Source organism: Pelodiscus sinensis, chromosome 1, assembly GCF_049634645.1.
Source record: "Pelodiscus sinensis isolate JC-2024 chromosome 1, ASM4963464v1, whole genome shotgun sequence".
Lineage (NCBI taxonomy): Eukaryota > Metazoa > Chordata > Testudines > Trionychidae > Pelodiscus > Pelodiscus sinensis.
Window position 1 is genome coordinate 161,808,035 of NC_134711.1, and position 19,563 is coordinate 161,827,597.

General features: G+C 45.3%; 1 protein-coding gene and 1 long non-coding RNA gene across 5 annotated transcripts in view; one reads left to right on the top strand and one right to left on the bottom strand.

Annotated features, from left to right (window-relative positions):
• The window catches only part of POU2F1 (POU class 2 homeobox 1), a 195,288-nt gene that overhangs the window by 123,881 nt on the left and 51,844 nt on the right, over positions 1–19,563 (bottom strand). The window lies entirely within an intron of this gene.
• LOC112545990 (uncharacterized) overlaps positions 13,426–19,563 on the top strand; it is a 37,889-nt gene continuing 31,751 nt past the window's right edge. For all 3 annotated transcript variants that reach the window (XR_012897674.1, XR_003089589.2, XR_003089588.2), the window contains exons 1-2: positions 13,426–13,527; positions 16,628–16,693. This is a non-coding gene — a long non-coding RNA (uncharacterized LOC112545990). The remainder of the gene's footprint in view (positions 13,528–16,627; positions 16,694–19,563) is intronic.

Consider the following 19,563-nt stretch of genomic DNA (forward strand, 5'->3'; position numbering starts at 1 on the left):
AGGCTTTTCCCAACTTCTGTGAAATTTTCCATTGCAGAGGAGCTGACTTCTCCCCTCTCAACTGATATTTATTTTTAAAGTTCTTACTTGAGCAAAAAAGAGTCTCAAAATATATCAGAAGCAAAATTCACCCCAATCTTAATTAGAACAACATGCTGCTTGTTAAATGGCCCATGATGAAATGCAGACATTTAATTTTCATCTGAAACACCAACAGCACATGGCTTTTCTAAAGCACCCTCTATCAGGTAAGCTTAAAGCATATTACAAACATGAGGGTAGTAAGCTTCAGTACACACATTTCAGTGAAGTCTGGATTTCAGTACATAAACACATGGCACACGTCTCCTGAAGGAGAAAAAAAAATTCACCACCAACATTCTTCTATTGTAATTGTAAGTTTGCCCCACCTTGAGAAATACTCCTATATTAGCTAGTAACTGAAGATATGTTTTATATACTGGGTAATGTAATCTATGTGCATACAAACATATGTCTATGGCTTAAAGACAACTGAAAGGTATTTCCTAAAGCAGGGGTCGACAACCTATGGCGCACGAGCCAAATATGGTTCGCAGCTTGACCTCAAGCTCCTCCTTACCCCCCGCCACAATGGGGAGCCCGAGCTGGTGATCCAGTCTCATACCTCTCGCAAGATTGGAGCCAGCACCAGCTTCCTGAGGGGAGGGAGGGAAGGGTTGAAAAAAAGCCCTGAGCCTTGTTGCATGATTGGGGAAAGAAACTTGAAACACAAGAAGCTTCACCCACATGAGCCTTCCTTTCCTTTGCTTTCCCTTCCCTCTTCCCCTCCCCCAGTTGGAAGAACAAAGCAGCGACAGATGGAGGCTGTCCTGATGCTCCACTGGCCAAAATCTGGCCATTGGAGCAGCAGGAAGCCATGCCTGGGACATTCACAGACACTTACCTTCCTTCCTCCCCCCCCCCCCGCATCCCCCTCCTGTTCTGCAATGTGATTTGTCCTTTTCATATTTGTTCATTTTTTTAATTGTATCCTTTGGTATATATGGTTGTGACTACTTTCTTCCACTATTTGATCTGAGGAAGTGGGTCTGGCCCACGAAAGCTCATCATCTAATAAACCATCTTGTTAGTCTTTAAAGTGCTACATTGTCCTGCATTATGCCTGGGACAGGGAGCCTGAGAGCTGCATGAAGCACAAAAGCAGACCTGACTGCCATTTTGGCCCCGAAAGACCTGCTGCTGCCATGGCTATGTCCCTGCTGCTCCGTGCACTGCTCGGCCCCCACCTTGCGCTGCCGGTGCATGCCATGCACTTGCATCCACCGTAAAGCCTCATCAGGCTGCTGGAGTCAGTCTTTGGCACCTTCTTCCTGGCTTTTCCCTGGTGCCAGTGGGCTGGATCCTGGCCAGCCTGAAGAGCTACAAGAAATGTGACTGAGCAGGCTGGTTCCCATCCATGCCCGCCAGCTGGACTCCCTGTGCTCTTGGTGAGGCGTGGCCTCATTTCCATACTCAGCCATTGGGCCGCTAACTTATTCCGTGACCTGTGTGGCGCAGCGCCTAGCATCTGTTACAATTAATAAACCCTGCTGGAGACACTGGGGGGAGGGGGAGGGGGAGGGGGAGGGAAGTGCCGTCAAGACCCTGCACTCCCCACACCGAGACCCTGCACTTGCAGCCTGCTCCTGCCCCCTACCACTGGCCAGACACACATATGCACCCTCCCCCCATGCCAGACTCCTCATTTTTGGCCCCACCCCAGAGCATAGGGAGGCCCACAAAATCCACTAACCCTGGAACCCCAGAAGAGTTAATCTGGCCTGAGGCCTTGAACCTCAGTCCTCCCTTCCCCTTTCCTTCCCCATGGGGCTGGCACATCAGGGGAGTGAGGGTCTCAGTTGGGGACTACATCAGTAATGGTTGTGGGTTTTTAGAGGCTGGGGTTGTTGTGGGTTTTTTTGCTTCTCACTTCTATGGTCCCTGACTGATTTTTTTGAGAGTCAGTGGCTTCCAACCCAAAAAGGTTCCCCACCTGTGCCATTAATAAAGGCAATGTTTAAATCTTGTGTGTTGGACAAGCCCCAAATTGGGACCCAGTCCCCATCTGGCTGCAGCATCAACACTCCTGCACCCAAACCCCCCTGCCCTGAGCCCCCATATACCCCAATCCAGACACCTGCACCCCCACATACTAAATCCCCTGCTATAACTCCTGCACCCTCACATACCCAACCTTGTTCTGAGTCCATCACACACCCAAATCCCCTGCCCTGAGCCCCCTATACATCCCTTCCCAGACTCTTGTACCCACACATCCCCTGCCCCCTGCCATAAGATTAACAGAAGACAGCCTGAATGCATGCATGCATGAAGCTGAATTTGACCAGTTATGATGTAAACTTCAAAGAAATGTGTGAAAAGATGCAGCCGCAGCAGAAGTCCCATTAAAGAAAATCTGTGAGTACAGTGTTTCATTTACACTATTATTAATCATTGTCAATTATCGATAACATTAAGTTGGATATTTTCAGTCATGCAAACTGTCATTCTTAAACAGCTGTTTGTTGACCACTTGTTCTGAATTTTGATGTAGTTTGGCTCTTTGGTTTGAAAAGGTTGCAGACTCTGCCCTATAGTTTTAAAAATAACATTTGGTTTTACTGTGTTGTCAACCTTTTGTGATGCTCTCAGCAGTACTAATTAAAAGTTATTTGAAAATGTGCTGGATCTAGAATGGCTGGGAAATGAAATTGATATTCTTTATGGTTCTTCTGCTGCCCACAAAATTCTGAATATTAAACTAAGTCTTATTAATTTTACTCTGCCACTAGTAGCAAAGGCACTGGAGTAGATATCTGCAGACAAAGCATGACAAATCTGCATCAGTGCACATTCATTTTATAGCTCAAAGGTTATGTTTGCAATCACATGCAATAGATTTTTTTTTTCTAATGAAGGCTTACATTCTGCAGAACAGAATGGCATAGGTGTCTATTCCTGACAAGGAAATTTTCCATTCACCAAAAACAAGTGAACAATTAAATCCCTCTCCTCTATCACTGTTCTTTCCAGACTGGATTACTGCAATGGAACTACCTGAAGAACAAAAGAAAATTTAGCTAGTATAGAATGCTGGCACAGCAATCTATCTTAATGTTGCCTCTCACAAGATATCTGTGTCAGAGTTGATTCTGTGCTGTAATCTGTTTCCAAGTGAAATCTAAGGTACTGGGTTTGATACATAAAACCCCATATAGTCCAAATGTTGGGAGTGGTGAGCAGTGAATTCTCAGCAAAGATCCTCTCAAGGAAATCACTCCCTCCACAGTTTTGACAGCGAGTTCACTTCTATTGACTGAGCACTTTATTTCTTCCCAGATACTGAGACAAAAATGGGCTAATCTATTTTGCATACACCACAAAAATAACTTCTAAGTCACCTCTCTATAAACAACATTCCTGACAACCACTTCATTTGAGGTAATCCATTGCCCAGATGCTCAGGGAATACGAAAGCGGTGTTGATCAGAGTACACCCTGACATTATGTCTCTCTCCAACTTGGCTCATAGCAACATATATTTGTCCACGTGTGAACACCAGCAGCAGAAGACATACCACACTTCTGGAGGCTTTGTCCCTGGCTTTTGCTGAGGGTCACTACAAAGGCAGGCCTGATGGGTAACTGGTGGCATTGCACTATGAATGGGAGGTCAGAATCTGACTGGGTCATTGTTATCCTTGGAATGAGAACCATTCCCCTTATACTGTCATCTCCAAGCATTTCAGCCTGAATGAGACATTAAGTGATATTTCTGACAATATATTGGGTGCCATTTCAGTGTCCCATCCTTAGATTCATGTTCCTGAGGAGCTCTATTGGGCAGCTATTTTTAATTTTAATCCCATGAGGAGGTAAACCATCGAGATTCAGGGAGTTTAGGAACTCAGGTGGATAAAGAGCTACTTGATCATTGTCCTGGATTGTGCCAATGCTTTTCAGAATGACATACTTTCCTGGGAGCTTTTCCATAATTCAACTAGTAAGATAGTCCACTGCTGCATTTATTGCCATCAATATGACTCTCAGGAACTACTCAGAATCTCCATGATGTCACATCCCCTTATACATGTGGAATTATTTCCTGTACTGAGTTGGCGCAACTTTACCCGAACAGACATTACCATTATAGAATCACAGAATCCTAGGGTTAAATTTAAATTAATGGAGATTGCCTATCTCCTAGAACTGGAAGGGACCTTGAAAGGTCATTGAGTCCAGTTCCCCATCTTCACAGCAGGACCAAGTACCATCCCTCACAAATGTTTGCCCCAAGTGTCCTCCAAGGATTGAACTCACAACCCTGGGTTTAGCAGGCCAATGCTCAAACCACTGAGCTATCCCTCCCCCTGGAAGAGACCTCAGGAGGTCATCGAGTCCAGCCCCCTACCCAAAGCAGGACCAACCCCAACTAAATCATCCCAGCCAGGACTTTGTCAAGCCCAGACTTAAAAAGCTCTAGGGATGGAGATAATAGTGGGGTCCCAGAAATGGACATTATACTCCAGATGTAGCCTCACCAATGCCTAATAAAGGGGAATAATCACTTCCCTAGATTTGGGGTCCCAGAAATGGACATTATACTCCAGATGTAGCCTCACCAATGCCTAATAAAGGGGAATAATCACTTCTCTAGATTTGCTGGAAATGCTCCTCCTAATGCACCCTGATATGCCATTAGTTGTCTTGGCTACAAGAGCACACAGATTCATATCCATCTTCTCATCCACTGTAATCCCTGGGTCCTTTTCTGTTGAACTTCTACTTAGCCAGTCGGTCCCCAGCCTGTAACAATGCTTGGGATTACCAGTACCTGTCTGATTTACCTGACATTGTCCAGGTCCTTCAGGGCAGGGGACTGGCAGTGGGTGCATGTGCAAGAGTCAGGGCAGGACCTTGCAGATGTGGGGAGCCAGGGCAAGAGGCTAGGGGGATGCAAGTGAGAGATTGTGAAGGTGAGGAGGGGCTCACAGTGGGGGGGGGGGTTCCCATCCTGCAGGGCCTTCTCCCCCCCCCCCCCCCCGCCCCAGCTCCTGCAGCACACATGGGCCTTCCCTCTCCTTCCAGCACTACAAGGTTCCCAAGCTGGCAGGGACCTTCTGTTTCCCCCCAGACCCTTCCAGCCAGCATGGGCCTCTCTCTCCTTCCATGTGCCCCTGGCCACCAGGGGCCTTCTGTCTCCCACCTCTCTGTGGTTACCTGGGCTGGGAGACGGGATGGTAACCCAGGTGGGATAGTTACCTGGCCTGGGTGGGGCAGGCAGGGTGGGGACATGGATTTTGACGGGAGGCAAAAAGCAGTCCTGCAGAAACAGCTCAACGCCCAGCACCTGAAGCAGGAGGTAGCCAGCCGTGAAGACCTGCAAGCGCAGTCACATGCTTGGCTCCAGGGTATACCTGGTCAGCACTTCCCAGAACGTCCATTTCGGGTGCAGGGGGTGGAACACACTCTCCTATGCCATCCAAAAATCAGCTCAGGCTCTGCCCTGTCTGTCTGGTGATTGGCTCGGGGCTAACCAACCACAGCCTCAACCTACTAAACACACCAAACCTCTGCGTGAAGCTGGCCCCACAAAAGAAGAGTCACTCTGAGAACTACAACTCCCAGAAGCCCCTTCAACCAGCCCCTGCTGTACCAAGCAACACAGGAATCAATCAAGTTGTTCCCTTTTCTCTACTGGTAAATGTTCTCTGACACAGATGGTGTGACGGACACCTCTCCTTTATAATAGTTTATATTTAATGCATTTTGTACAGACAGTTAAAGAACTGAAAGTACATTTGATAAATAGAACAAGAAAATGAAATTATACTTGAACAGTTATCCACTGGAGACCAGAGGAAAATCCCCATTTTAGTGTATACAGATATCTGAAACTGAAGTGCCCAATAAAATGCATGGGCTAAATAGGGCTAATGCTATCCCTGGATATATAAACAGAGGACTCTTGAGCAGGAGGAAAGTGGTTACTTTATTTCTAGATTTTATAGTGGTGTGACCACTACTGGAATATTGTGCAGTCCTGAGGTTCATAATTCAAGAAAGATATTGATAAATTATAAATATTCAGAGAAGAACCACAGTAATGGTTAAAATATTACACAATATGAGTTACAGTGAAAAACACAAGGCTCAGTTCATTTAGAATAACAAACAGAAGATAAAGGGGGGATTTGATTACAGTCTATAAATACTTACACGGGGAACCAATATTTAATCATGAGAACTTCAATCTAGTAGAGAAAGGTATAACATGATCCAATGCCTGGAAGTTAAAGCTAGACAAATTCAGAATGGAAATAAAAAATTATGCCTTAACAGTAGGGGTAATTAACCAATAGAACAATGCACCAGGAGGTCATCGTGCATTCTCCATCACCGGCACTTTTAAAATCAAGGTATTTTCTCCCCTGAAAGTATGCTCTAGGAATTATTTTCTGGAAGTTCTGTGTCCTGTATTATACAGGTCATCAGATTAGATGATCACAATAGTCCCTTCTGGCCTTGGAATCTATGAATTTAATAAACCCACAGAGGAGGATGCTAGTACAAATAAAAACATGCTAAATAACATAAAAACCATTCTACCCATGTGAACTATGGAACCTTATTAGACAGAGGTTATTCGGGAATCTGCAAAAAAGCAGAGATGCGAAGAAAAAAAGTAATTCTCTTAACACCTTTCTTCCCAACAACTGATAAACCTTGCAGGCATCTACATTACAACTGCTCAAATAATTCAGCCTAGCAGCCAGAAGCAGCAATAGTGAAATAGCCAGTTAAGCAGTCTGTGTTTTGCTGTAAGGAGATCTTTCCTGAAGACAGATGCCACCCAGAGGAACAAAAACAGAAAAACAATCTAGTGCCTGACCAGAGGCAACACAAGGAAAGATAGAACTGCAAGTTTCTTTCTCTCTCCCCAGTGATTTCAAGTCTGCATTTTTAGAACAGACCTACAGACAACAGCCATGGTAATTTCCAAAAAAATACAAAACAAGAAGCTCTCTGCTCCTTATTTTGTTGCTCTTTTATAACCATAGAGCCCCATCAAAATGTATCTAACTAAGAAAAACAACAGGTTTCCTGAAAGCAGAGGCACATTTGGACAACATGGTTCACTGCTCTGGGGTCTGTGCAAGATCATAAACTCAACATAACTGCTTTCCCAATAGTAACAAGACAAAAGGGGGGAGGGGTTACCTATTAAATAATTATTTGAGAAGACAGACAACAGACTCCCAATCTTGGCACTCACATTCTTGCACAGAGATTGAAACCCTCTCTGAAAACATTGCTATATTAAGAGTCTCAGAGGGGTGGCCATGTTAGTCTGTAACTTATAAAATCTTTTAACACAAGTGGTCCTGCATACCGATGTTAAATATAGATTAACTAATCGAATAGTTGATGGGATTTCCATCAACTATTCAATTAGTTGATAAGGGCGCCTCCATATTTGAACTCTAGCAAGAGCCCTGCCAAGGTCCCTGCAGCTCCTGAGCTTTTGATATGTGCTGGGAAGACCGTGGTTTTCCCTTGGACCTCTCAGCCAGGGAAACTATCAATCTCTGGGATGATCGAAATGATTGAGTCCTATTGAGATAAAAGGTAACTGCCCTTCTAATGTCCAGGATGTGTAATATGGCTTCTTCCCTGGAATGATGTCATTTTGGGTAGAAAGTGGGCAGGATTATCAGTTCATTGATATGGAATTCTGAATTCACTTAAGGTAAGAAGGACGGGTGTGGTCGCAGGATGACCTGATGCTTGTGAAAGGTCGTGTATAGAGGCAAGGCCTTGAGAGCTGCAAGTTCGCTGACCCACCTTGCAGAAGTGATTGTCAGAAGGAACAACGTTATCATGATCAGAAAGGTAAAGTGGTGCAGTTGCCATTGGTTCAAAGGGTGGTCTTCTGAGTGAGTGTAGGACCAATTCTAAGTCCCATGTGGGGGGGAAAGGTTTTTTGAGGAGTGTGAAGGTTCTGCAGGCCCTTCCAGAATCTTTTTGAGATGGGGTGTGCAAATATGGAGAACCTATCAATGAGAGGGTGGAAGGCCATAATGGCGACCACGTCCACCCGGGGCGATGAAATTGACAAGTTTTGTTGTTTCAGGTGCATGATGTACTCCAGTAATTGGTGAAGCGGCATCCTGGATGGTTCAAGTGCCCTGTGTGCGCACCACTGTGTAAACCAGTGCCACTTGTATAGGTAAGTCTTGCATGTCATTTGACTTCTGCTGTGGAGCAGAAGACTTTTCACTTGTTGGGAACACTGCTGCTCCACTTCTAGAACCAGATAGGTACCATGCCATCAGGTGCAATGTTTGTAGTTGGGGGTGAAGTATGGATCCCTGGTTCTGGGAGAGTAGATCTGAGTGGTTCAGAAGTGGGTAGGGAGGTTGTAGAGACAGGTGATAAAGACTTGTGAACCAAGGTCCTGATGAAATGCATTCCAGGATACTCAAGGAGCTGATAGAGGAGGTATCTGAGCCTTTAGCTATGATCTTTGAAAAATCATGGCAGCCAGGGGAGATTCCAGAAGACTGGAAAAGGGCAAATATTGTGCCCATCTATAAAAAGGGGAATAAGAACAACCCAGGAAACTACAGACCGGTCAGTTTAACGTCTGTCCCAGGGAAGATAATGGAGCAGGTAATTAAGGAAATCATATGCAAACACTTGGAAGGTAATAAAGTGATAGGGAATTGCCAGCATGGGTTTGTGAAGAACAAGTCATGCCAAACTAATCTGATAGCTTTCTTTGATAAGATAACGAGCCTTGTGGATAAGGGAGAAGCGGTGGATGTCATATACCTAGACTTTAGTAAGGCATTTGATACGGTCTCGCATGATATTCTTATTGATAAACTAGGCAAATATAACTTAGATAGGGCCACGATAAGATGGGTGCATAATTGGCTGGATAACCGTAGTCAGAGAGTTGTTGTTAACGGTTCTAAATCCTGCTGGAAAGGGATAACAAGTGGAGTTCCTCAAGGGTCTGTTTTGGGACCCGTGCTGTTCAATATCTTCATCAATGATGTAGATATTGGGATAGAGAGTACGCTTATTAAGTTTGCAGATGATACCAAACTGGGTGGGGTTGCGACTTCTTTGGAGGATAGGGACATAATTCAAAATGACCTTAGCAAGTTAGAGAAATGGTCAGAGGTAAACAGGATGAGGTTTAATAAAGAGAAATGCAAAGTGCTCCACTTAGGAAGGAACAATCAGTTCCATACATACAAGATGGGAAGCGACTGTCTAGGAAGGAGCATGGCGGAAAGGGATCTAGGGGTCATAGTGGACCACAAGTTGAATATGAGTCAACAGTGTGATGCTGTTGCAAAAAAAGCAAATATGATTCTAGGTTGTATCAACAGGTGTGTTGTAAGCAAAACTCGTGAAGTCATTCTGCCGCTCTACTCTGCGCTAGTTAGGCCTCAGCTGGAGTACTGTGTCCAGTTCTGGGCGCCACATTTCAAGAAAGATGTGGAGAAATTGGAAAGGGTACAGAGAAGAGCGACAAGAATGATTAAAGGTTTAGAGAACATGACCTATGAAGCCAGGCTTCATGAACTGGGCTTGTTTAGTTTGGAAAAAAGAAGATTAAGGGGGGACATGATAGCGGTTTTCAAATATCTAAAAGGGTGTCACAAGGAGGAAGGAGAAAATTTGTTCCTCTTGGTTTCTGAGGACAGGACAAGGAGTAATGGGCTTAAAGTGCAGCAGGGGAGGTTTAGATTGGACATTAGGAAAAAATTCCTAACTGTCAGGGTGGTCAAATATTGGAATAAATTGCCAAGGGAGGTGGTGGAATCTCCCTCTCTGGAGATATTTAAGAACAGGTTAGATAGACATCTGTCAGGGATGGTGTAGACGGAGCTTGGTCCTGCCTTGAGGGCAGGGGGCTGGACTCGATGACCTCTCGAGGTCCCTTCCAGTCCTATTATTCTATGATTCTATGTCTGTCGTGGCCAGACTGGGGCTATCAAGATCATTTGGGCCCCATCCATCTGTATCTTCCGGAGGACTCTGGGAATGAGAGGAATAGGTGGGAAGGGGTAGAATAGGTGCCCCCCCCCCAAGTGAAAAGCATGGCATCGCCCAGGAAGCTGCACCCTATGCCCACTTGGGAGCAGTCCTGCGGGCATTTGGAGTTCTGCGTGGTGGCAAAGAGATCTATGTGTGGTCTGCCCCCATCAGTGGAACAGCTTGTGGGTGATTTGATCGTGTAGTTCCCACTCATGTTCTGTGAGGAAGTTGCGGCTAAGGGTACCTGCGTAATGTTCTTGTCTCCAGGCAGGTATTCTGCTGAAATGGTAATATTGTGACGGATGCACCAATTCCAAAGCCTGATCGCTTCTGCGCATAGTGACTGGGATCTTGCGTCCCCTTGGCAGCTGATGTAAAATGTAGTTGTCATTGTTGGTGAGGAACCACACAGAAGAGCCTTGGACGTAAGGGTGGAAGTGCTTGCACGTGTTGTGGACTGCTTGACACTCGAGCAGGTTTATGTGCAGTCTTGACTCGTCTTTGGACCATTTCCTTTGTGCAAACTGTTGTTGGAAGTGTGCCCCCCATCAGTGAGGCGTCGATCATAATTTGTTTGGACAGCTGGTCCCGGTGGAAAGGCATCCCATCGCAGAGGTTGTATGCCTGTGACCACAACTGTAGGGAGGTGAGGACTTTTGGGGGAGGGGAAATGCGCCTGTGGATCTGATGGCTAGCTGGTGTGTACACTGAAGAGATCCAGTGCTGGAAACAATGGAAGCACAGCCTGGCATGAGGAATCACATATGTGGTAGCCACCATGCACCCCATAAGTTTGAGGCACGTTATGATGGAAACCATTTGGCTGGTGGTAGCAGTCCTAACGAGATTTCTTACATCATCGAACCGGTGATTGGGGAGCCCTATGAACTCCACTTTGAAGTGCCGTGTACTCCTCACAGGGCAGGAGGAGGCTTCGCACGCTCCCCCACACCCAGGTCAATGATTGGGCTGGGGGAGAGGGAGCATGTGAAGCCTCTTCCCACCTTGCTGGGGTATGGGTGCCTAATGGGAAGGGGGGTGGAGCAAAGGCACTCCCCCATCCCCAGACCAATCATGGTCTGTGGGTGGGGTAGCCCAGAAGCATCCTGACCCCACCCTTTCCAGTTTAGGACCCGCCCCTTCTGACCCCCAGCCAACAATTATTGCCCACCCTTGGGGTAAGAGATGGGTGGGCAGGTCTCGGAAGCCACAGTGAACCCTCTGCCTTCTCTGGGCATGGGGCCTGAGCAGTCCCCAGGCAGCTCCCAAGACCACACCACAGCCACATTGTGGGAAACCACAATGAAACTCTTCACCTGGAATCGAGAACCGCCCCCCGCTGTGTCCCACCCCACCTGCAGGCTACCTGACCAGTTGAGGGCAGGTGAAGGGTCTGCTATTCTGCACAGGCTCCCCACAGCTGCCCACATGGCTCTCCCCAAGCATGCTTGGGGGAGGGAGGATTGTGCCTCTGAGCCTCAGTCCAGCCCCAGTGTACCCAGTGTCGAGCCCTGTAAATTTGCAGACACCTGCATCCTATACTTCTCTGAGCTACTGCTCCTCTCCTTCATTCTCCTTCTAAATTTCATAAAGAATTGCCATGAACTGCCAGAATAAATGCTCAAAAACAGAATAAATGCTCAAAAATCCACATGCTGAAGCAAATTTTGAAATCTGTTATGGGTCCCAGCCCCCTGCCCAAGGTGGAGGAGAGTAGGGTGAGTGATCCAAACAAAGGGTCATATGAGAAATGGGTTTCCAAAATAAATAATCTGAGGGGAAAAAACAATATTTCAGTAAATTCAGATTATATCAACTTTGAAATTTGAAACCACCCCTGGGTAGAAATCTGAGAATAAAATGTAAACAATGGGAAAAAAATCTGCCTCTGTCAAGGTGAAACTATTTTTGAAAAGAAAATAAGTTATACTTGCAAGCGCTCACAGGGCAGGAAGAGGTTCTCAGGGGTGCAAAAGTATGGGGAAAGGGGTTTTGGTCTGTGGGGGTTGGGGAAAACTGGTAACAGGTGGCAGAGGAGAGAGAGCAAAAGGAGTTGCAGAACATGATTGGTAGCAGAGGAAGCTGGATTTTAGGTTGGAGGGGTCTGTCAATCCTGACTTCTCTTCTGAATGTGCTGGGAACTCGGGTTTCTTGGCAGGGGTCTGAACTGAAATCCCTGCTCATTGTGTTCTAAATCTCTCTCTCTCGTCCCTCCATGAGAGCTGGTAACTGCAGAGGAGGGAGATGGGAAGGATCTGAAAGTTAACATTTAAATATCTAAAATCCAGAAAATGAATAATTAAGATAACACCACCAGGGAAAGTGAGGAGGGAGCGGTCTGGTTCAGAGAACACGCAGACTAGACATACACAGGACAAGGCTAAAGAAGCCTGACAGAAGTCAAGTCAAGAATCCCAACTTGGGATGGGTACTAGGAGTAAGGAAGCCAACTCAGCATATAACTCAAATTACTTCATCTAGACTGTGAGTGGCTCTCTAATAAGCCACCGGTTATAATAAGCGTATACGGCAGCTTAGAACAAGAGACATCAAGGAGAAACTTCTTTCATGTTCATAACTTCAACAATGTCAACTAATGAACTTAATGGGACAGGGAGAGGAGAGGGAGCTGGAAATGTTGGCAGGAAAGCTACATATTGCCGGGAATGGTGTAGTATTGCAGGAGTGGAGGAGGAGACAGATACACCAAGTGTCGTCTCACACACTTACTGGAAGTACCAAGTATCTAAAAACTATCGGGATTCTGGGACGTAGACCATGAATGAGATTTCTCTCACTTACCTTCTTAGCAGCTACACAGTGTAAGCATTTAAAAAGACAACCATTATTTCCATTCCACAACAACAAAATGTATGGGAGGGAGAGGAAGGATCATTGAGGAATCACACAAAAACTATGTGGCCTAGTGGAAATACCACTGGGCTGGGACTATTCCTAACTACCTCTATCACTGGCTTACTGTGTGACCTTTGGACAAGTCACTTTACCTCTCTATGCTTCAGTTTCCCAGGTATAAAACTGGTATAATGATGCACGTTCCTTGACATGCATCAAAGAAAAGCACTCTGTAAAAGTTGGTCTGTTGACTGTTACCTAGCCACAACAGCATATCAACTGCAAACCTCAGTTAGAACTACAATGGCCTAAATGACCACTAATTCCTACAAAAAAAAATCTGTTTAAAAAGCTAGGAAATTAAATAGCAAAGAACTTAATGTAGAGTTAAGGTTGCCCAATAATAGCTTATGCTATTCCAGAATATGGATTTCAGCAAAACTCAAAGTTCTGAAAATGCTATGGTAAACATCCAAAGAACCTTAACGCTGATCACTCTGGTCCAAAACACTAAGGCCTGGTGTTACGTTGATGGAAGGCAGTTTATATGACCTAATTACATCAGTGTCTACATTACATCCTTGCCCCATTGATGTAAGTACTCTGCTACATCAACATAAATGTACCTCCACAAAAGCCATGGAGCTTATTTGGTGTAGTTAGGGCAAGGCAGTGTCTGTGTGGATAAGAAGTTACTTATATTGGTTATTAGCTCTCTTGTCCATTTCACAGCTGGAGCCTGAGCTGGGTGGCTGGACCCCGCACACTAGGCAGGTGAGAAATCCCATGCGGTATCCCCCACTCAGAGTAGGGAGAAAGGAAGGGAGGCAGCCCACCAGGAACTGCTAGCAAAGCTGAGAGACGAGGCTCTAAGGTTCCCACACTGCACCTTTTAGGTTGATAGACCTGCTCCTCGTGAGGATGTGCACCACCGACCCACGGAGGGCAGTGTGGATGTGCATCACTGAAGTACATACTGCAGTGACTGTACGTCAACCTGATATAGGTCGACTTAAGTTTTTAGTTTTGACGTACCCTCATATTCACACTCTGCGTCTTCATTGTGGTTGATAGGTGCTACCTGCACTGGCTCTATGCTCAAACATTAAGGACTGCAGAAACTGATCCACCAGCGGTAGATTTATCACATTTGTGTAGACGTGATAAATCAGACTTTGAGCACTTTCCCATCAACTCTGGTACTCCACCAGGAAGTGTAAGTAGAGCTGATGGAAAAGCAGCTCCTGCTGTTCTTACTGCATGGAAGACACTATTGTAAGCAAGTACACTTCAGTTATGCTATTTGTGTAGCTGAAACTGCATATCTTAGATCGACCAAGGGTGGCGGGGTGGTTAGTGTAGACTAGGCCTGAGTTTACTCCCCTCAGAGAATCTCACATTTGTAAAATTTAATAGCCACTTCATACCCTTTAATAATGCTTTCACACTACCTAAGGCCTGGTTTACATTATGAAATTAAATCAATGTAATTATATTGCTGATGAAAACTTCACACATCTGAACAACGCAGTTAAACTGATCTAACCCCAATGTAGACAGCACTAGATTTGCTGGAGAATTCTCCCATTGACCTTTCATAGGGAGGTGGAGTATCTCTACAGATGGAAGGACTCCTCCCAATTGCATAGATCAGTGGTCCCCGCCATGGCACCCGCCGGGCTATTTAAGTGCACCTGCGGAGCAATCTGGGCTGGCCCCGCCCCCGGGCGCGCAGCAGGTGCCAGCCCCAGGCGCATGGGTGGTCCTTGCCCCGGGGTCGCAGCACATGCCGGTGCCGACCTCGGGCATGCGGCGCCTGGGTGGCTCCTACCCAGAGTCGCAGCACCTGCCAGTGCCAGCCCCAGGCACGCGGCACGTGAGCAGTCCTGCCCCCAGACGCCCAGCAGCCCCAAAACGTTGGGGACCACTGGCATAGATAATGTCTTCACTGCAGCTCAGCAGCAGTGCACCTATAGCAGTGCAGCTGAAGTGGTTTATGTGTAGACATATCCTAAACCTTCCCTTACCCATCATTAAATTCAGACTGTTTTCAAATCCCACCTTGCTACTGACAATACCCTATGGCAGGAAGACTCCAATGTCTAGCTACTGACACAAGCTACACAATTCTGAATTGAAATAATGCAGACTGAAACTTCAATTTACATATACATCTCTTCCTTTTGATCACACATATTGAGGGGGACTCAAACCCAGATCTCATACCACAATTGCAGCTCCAGGATACTCAAACTACTTCCACGATCTCTTCCTATCACAAACACAACTCTAGCAACCTCCCCCACTTGTCTCCACTATTCAGTACAGCTACATGTAACAGTGAAGACTAAGCAGGTAATTCCCACTAGCTTTTGCCAGCTCCAGAGGGAAGACTTAAGATTGCATGGACATTTACTGTAACTCAATTTCCAGTTTTCAGAAGTTTCTGAGTTCTGCTGAATGTAATGTTCTGGAAGGACACAAGCTACCAGCAGGAAACCTTAACTCTGTGTTCAATTTTTTCTGCCATGTAATAAGGAAAATGATGCAAAATACATAATTTTTCAGAGCCAGATTGCCTTTTTACATGGTAGTCAAACACAAGTGTCCCTTCCAAGGCTAACGTATTACAGTGGTGGTGCCTGTTAATGTTAAGCCTTTCACAACTCTAATCTGTGCAATTTTACAATTTGAATATCAGATGAATTCAAACTTCAGCCTTCTAGAGTCCCACGGTCATACTATATATCTATAAGAACACCATACTCATACCAACGCACTGGGTATAATTGTGGCTAAAGACTGAGAAGAACTGAGTTACTCCCTGGCAAACTGCCCAAAAAGTTTGAGAGTCAGTAATTTTCAAGTGCCAGATCAGTAGAGACTCACTGTCATGCTGAAGGTAACAATATAGTTTCCTCCTGCCAAATCTACAAGCCTTGAAAACTCCATCAAATCTTTCTGTTGAATTATATCGAGCTAGGTGGATGGCACTAAGTTGTCTGTTTCTAGAGAACTTAACTCTTCATTTTTCCATTACCAAAGAAAAGCTCCTAAACGTGAAAGTAGTATGCACACAGACAGCAGCGCAGTCATCCTGAATTTGCAAAGAGCAAGATCATAGCTCTGCCCACCTCTGCAGAGTAAAATTAGTAATTTCACATCTCAGAATTTTCTGAGAAGATGTGAAACATCCAAGAATCATGTCAGTTTCTTGCTGCTACTACTTGAAAAAAAGCTATTTATGGGGTGGTAACACCATACACTATATAGGTAATAATTATATTAATCCTTCATATTTAATTCATTAAGAACCTTTATACTGTAATTTAAATGAAGTTGCTGCAGAATTTCCAGTCTGTTAAAACAGTGCCCTGGATCCCGGAATTTTGCCACAAACTTAGCCTCAGCTTACTACAAAGTGCATAGGGCCTACTTTATTGCATTCAGTATACCAGAGGACAAAGAGTAAGAAATCTACATTGACTTTTAGTCAAAGTAGAACTAATCTATTTTACAGTTTTCTATAGCACCTATCAAAGTAAATATGAGCCTCAAAGCCAGTAATGGAGCTCTGATAAAAGGTAGCAGCCTTCTTGGAAACAGGCAAAGTAATAAGCCATTTACCCTAAACTAGTTCCTCAGAAGCTTGGTTACTGGGATGATCATCGTGCCCTCTTGTTTGATGTTTCAGAGCTCTAGCTGCATCCCTCCTGAATGATCAAAAGTTCAATATGAAGAGCTTCCATCATTCTTTCAAGTAAGTCTTGGAAGCTCCTGAAATTGTTTAGAAAAGGGGATTCCAATTTAGCATTGTGGGAAAGGATGAGGGACTATAAATGTGCCTTTATATGGTTATATTCCTACTCTCCTGGGTCACCACCACCTTCACTGGGAAAATCAGAATACATCAGGACTGAAGGTGGCGATGCCATCACTGATACAGTCAAGTACTCTTGCCACAAACTCTAGAGAAAAATTGAGGAAGTAGATTTCTTGGAGGCTTTCACAAAAGATCTAGTTCTGAAGCAGAGGCAAAGCATGGGAGGAACATGCAGGGTCAAAGTGGGGCCTCCCTAATCTCCAGATTTCTGCCAGGGTGAAAGCTGAGTTGAGCCTGGCTGAGGGGGATGTGCTTAGGAAAGGTACCAGCACCTAGCATTCTCACTAAGTCCTGTTAGGAGGTACCCAGAAAAGGGAAGACGCACAGGATTGGCAGTACAGCCTTGCCAGAGGGAGCACAGGAAAGGCCTCACATCCCATCCCTTCCCTCATTCACAGCTATAGTTACCTGCTCAGCAGTAGATGTCCAGAGCCCACTCTAATCTGCACTGTGCCCACAGCAGAGAGGTGATGGGAGAAGGAAGTGAGGAAGGAGTTGTGAGGGTGGCAGGGGCAATATGGTGCCAACTTTGAATAGGTGTGGGAGATGCAGAGGGAGTGGGGCAGTCACATCTCTCCAACCCCCAAACCTTTAAACTGTGCTCCCTATCATTTAGAGCTGGGGCAGGAACCTCAGGCATGGAGGCCAGATGAGGCCACTGGCTTGTCTGGATCTGACCTTCAGGGCTCTCCCCAGCATTGGGGAGCCTGCGCAGGCACTCCATCTCCCCGCTGGACTGCAGCACACAAAATCTACTAGCCTGGGCCCCCCTAAGATCTAGTGTGCAAGAAGAAAGTGGGGAGTGTCTTCCTCCTCCTCAGTCAATTTTTGTTTTTTCTTTGCTTCTCACTTGCGTATGGCCCCTGGCCCAAAAAAAGGTTCCCCACCCTGATCTAGAGTTACAAGTCAACTCTGTTATGGAGGATTCCCACACACAACATTGCATCTTGTACTCCGTGGCCTATGTGGATACCAATGGAGAGACAGTTGCCCTAAAATAGGCCTGACCTTTTAAAACTTTCCGAGCAGATGTAGGTGACAGAATTCTAAAATCTAGAAAATAAATACTCAGATGCAGAGGGGGTCAAGGTGGACAGATAGAGATGAGACGGTTTGGGAGTTGATAATCCCCAGAGGAGACCTTAAGATCCATCAAACATTGCAGCAGGGCTGGTACCAAGGGCGTATTAGGAACTTGAGAGCATGGAAAAAGTAATGGACAAAAGTGAAAGTGATTAAATCTTCAATTTTAATTATTTAAATTGGCAAACAGGAAACTTTAATTTAAATAATTGATTTTAATCGTGTTTCACATCTGTACTCTTTAGTTATTTTCTCAGAAGGGCTGAGTCTCATCGGTTGTCAACCATTAAAACATTTATTTGCAATTATAGCCTTCACAATAAACGTGGTACTTTTTGCAAACTGGGAAGATACAATGTATCTATACAAACTTATTTATGTAGTTATAGAGCTTAAACTTGTATTCAGTTTAATTTTTGATATTAGAAAATAGTTGAATTATGCATTTCATGTTTACTAAAGGAAGGTGCTCTTTGCTGGAACTCAAGGGAGAACAAGCCAATGGGTTCTGGTGACAGTCAAATTCTGTGAAAAGAACATCAAGCCTGAGCTTCAGAGGGGGTAGCCGAGTTAAGTGGTTTGTGCCCACGAAAGTTTATGATGCCACTTATATGTTTTGTTACTCTTTAAGGTGCTGCTAAGACTATTACTTGTTAATCAAGCTTGAGGTAAGGGTGAAGAGAAAGAGACTACGTGGTAGGTGGCCAAGGGAATAGCAGCAGTATGAAAGGGTCCCTGAGTTGAGACACAGTGTAGTGAGCAGGCATGGATTCTCTCACTGACAACTGAGGAAGTGGCCTAAGACCCAAAAAGGGAACAGGGCTTGTCTGAAGGCTCAAGTGATAGGACTGAAAAGAGTCTCCAGGGAAAAGTTCTGCAGGCACCGCCCTATAATCAGGATAGACATGGACTTAAAGCTAACTCAGAAGAAGCTCATCTGTAACAGAAGGCAAGTAACCACACCAAAGTTTATGATCAATACCAGTCTGGTTCTCTGAAAATGATGATCAGAACAGTTTCCAAACATTTCAAATATCTACCTATCAACAGCAAAGGAAAAAGGATAAAAATAATAGAAAAACTAATTTGGAGCTGTAGCTCATTATTTAATCTTGAGACTGAATGTGTAGGCCCCTACAAAAATCATGTAATCAAAAACACATCATGGACCATGATATCTGGTATTCCCCATGAGATCTAAGCTTTTATCTATTTTTATCCTGTGTTATATAGATTTCACAGAGGAGACCAATGTTTTTCAAACTGAGGGCCCCAATCCAAAAGCAGGCGGGAGGGGTCACAAGGTTATTGTAAGGGGTGCTGCAGTATTGCCACACTTATTTCTGCACTGCTCTGCCCTTGCAGCTGGGTGAACAGAGCGCGGCAACTGCTAGTCAGGTATCCAAGGCTGAAGAGAGAACTCCATCAGCAGCGCATAAGGGTGTCAATCCCCTACCATGCTATTCTTATTTCTGTGCAGCTTCCATCATTGCTGGGCTGTGGAGAGTGTCAATTGCTGGTCCAGCTCTGAAGGCAGATGCACAGAAGGGTGGTAATACCATGCCATCCTTACTTCTGTGCTGTTGCTAGTGTTGGCTCTACCTTCAAGGCTAGGCTGCTGCTCTCTAGCCGCCCAGCTGTGAAGGCAGCGCCACCACCGCCAC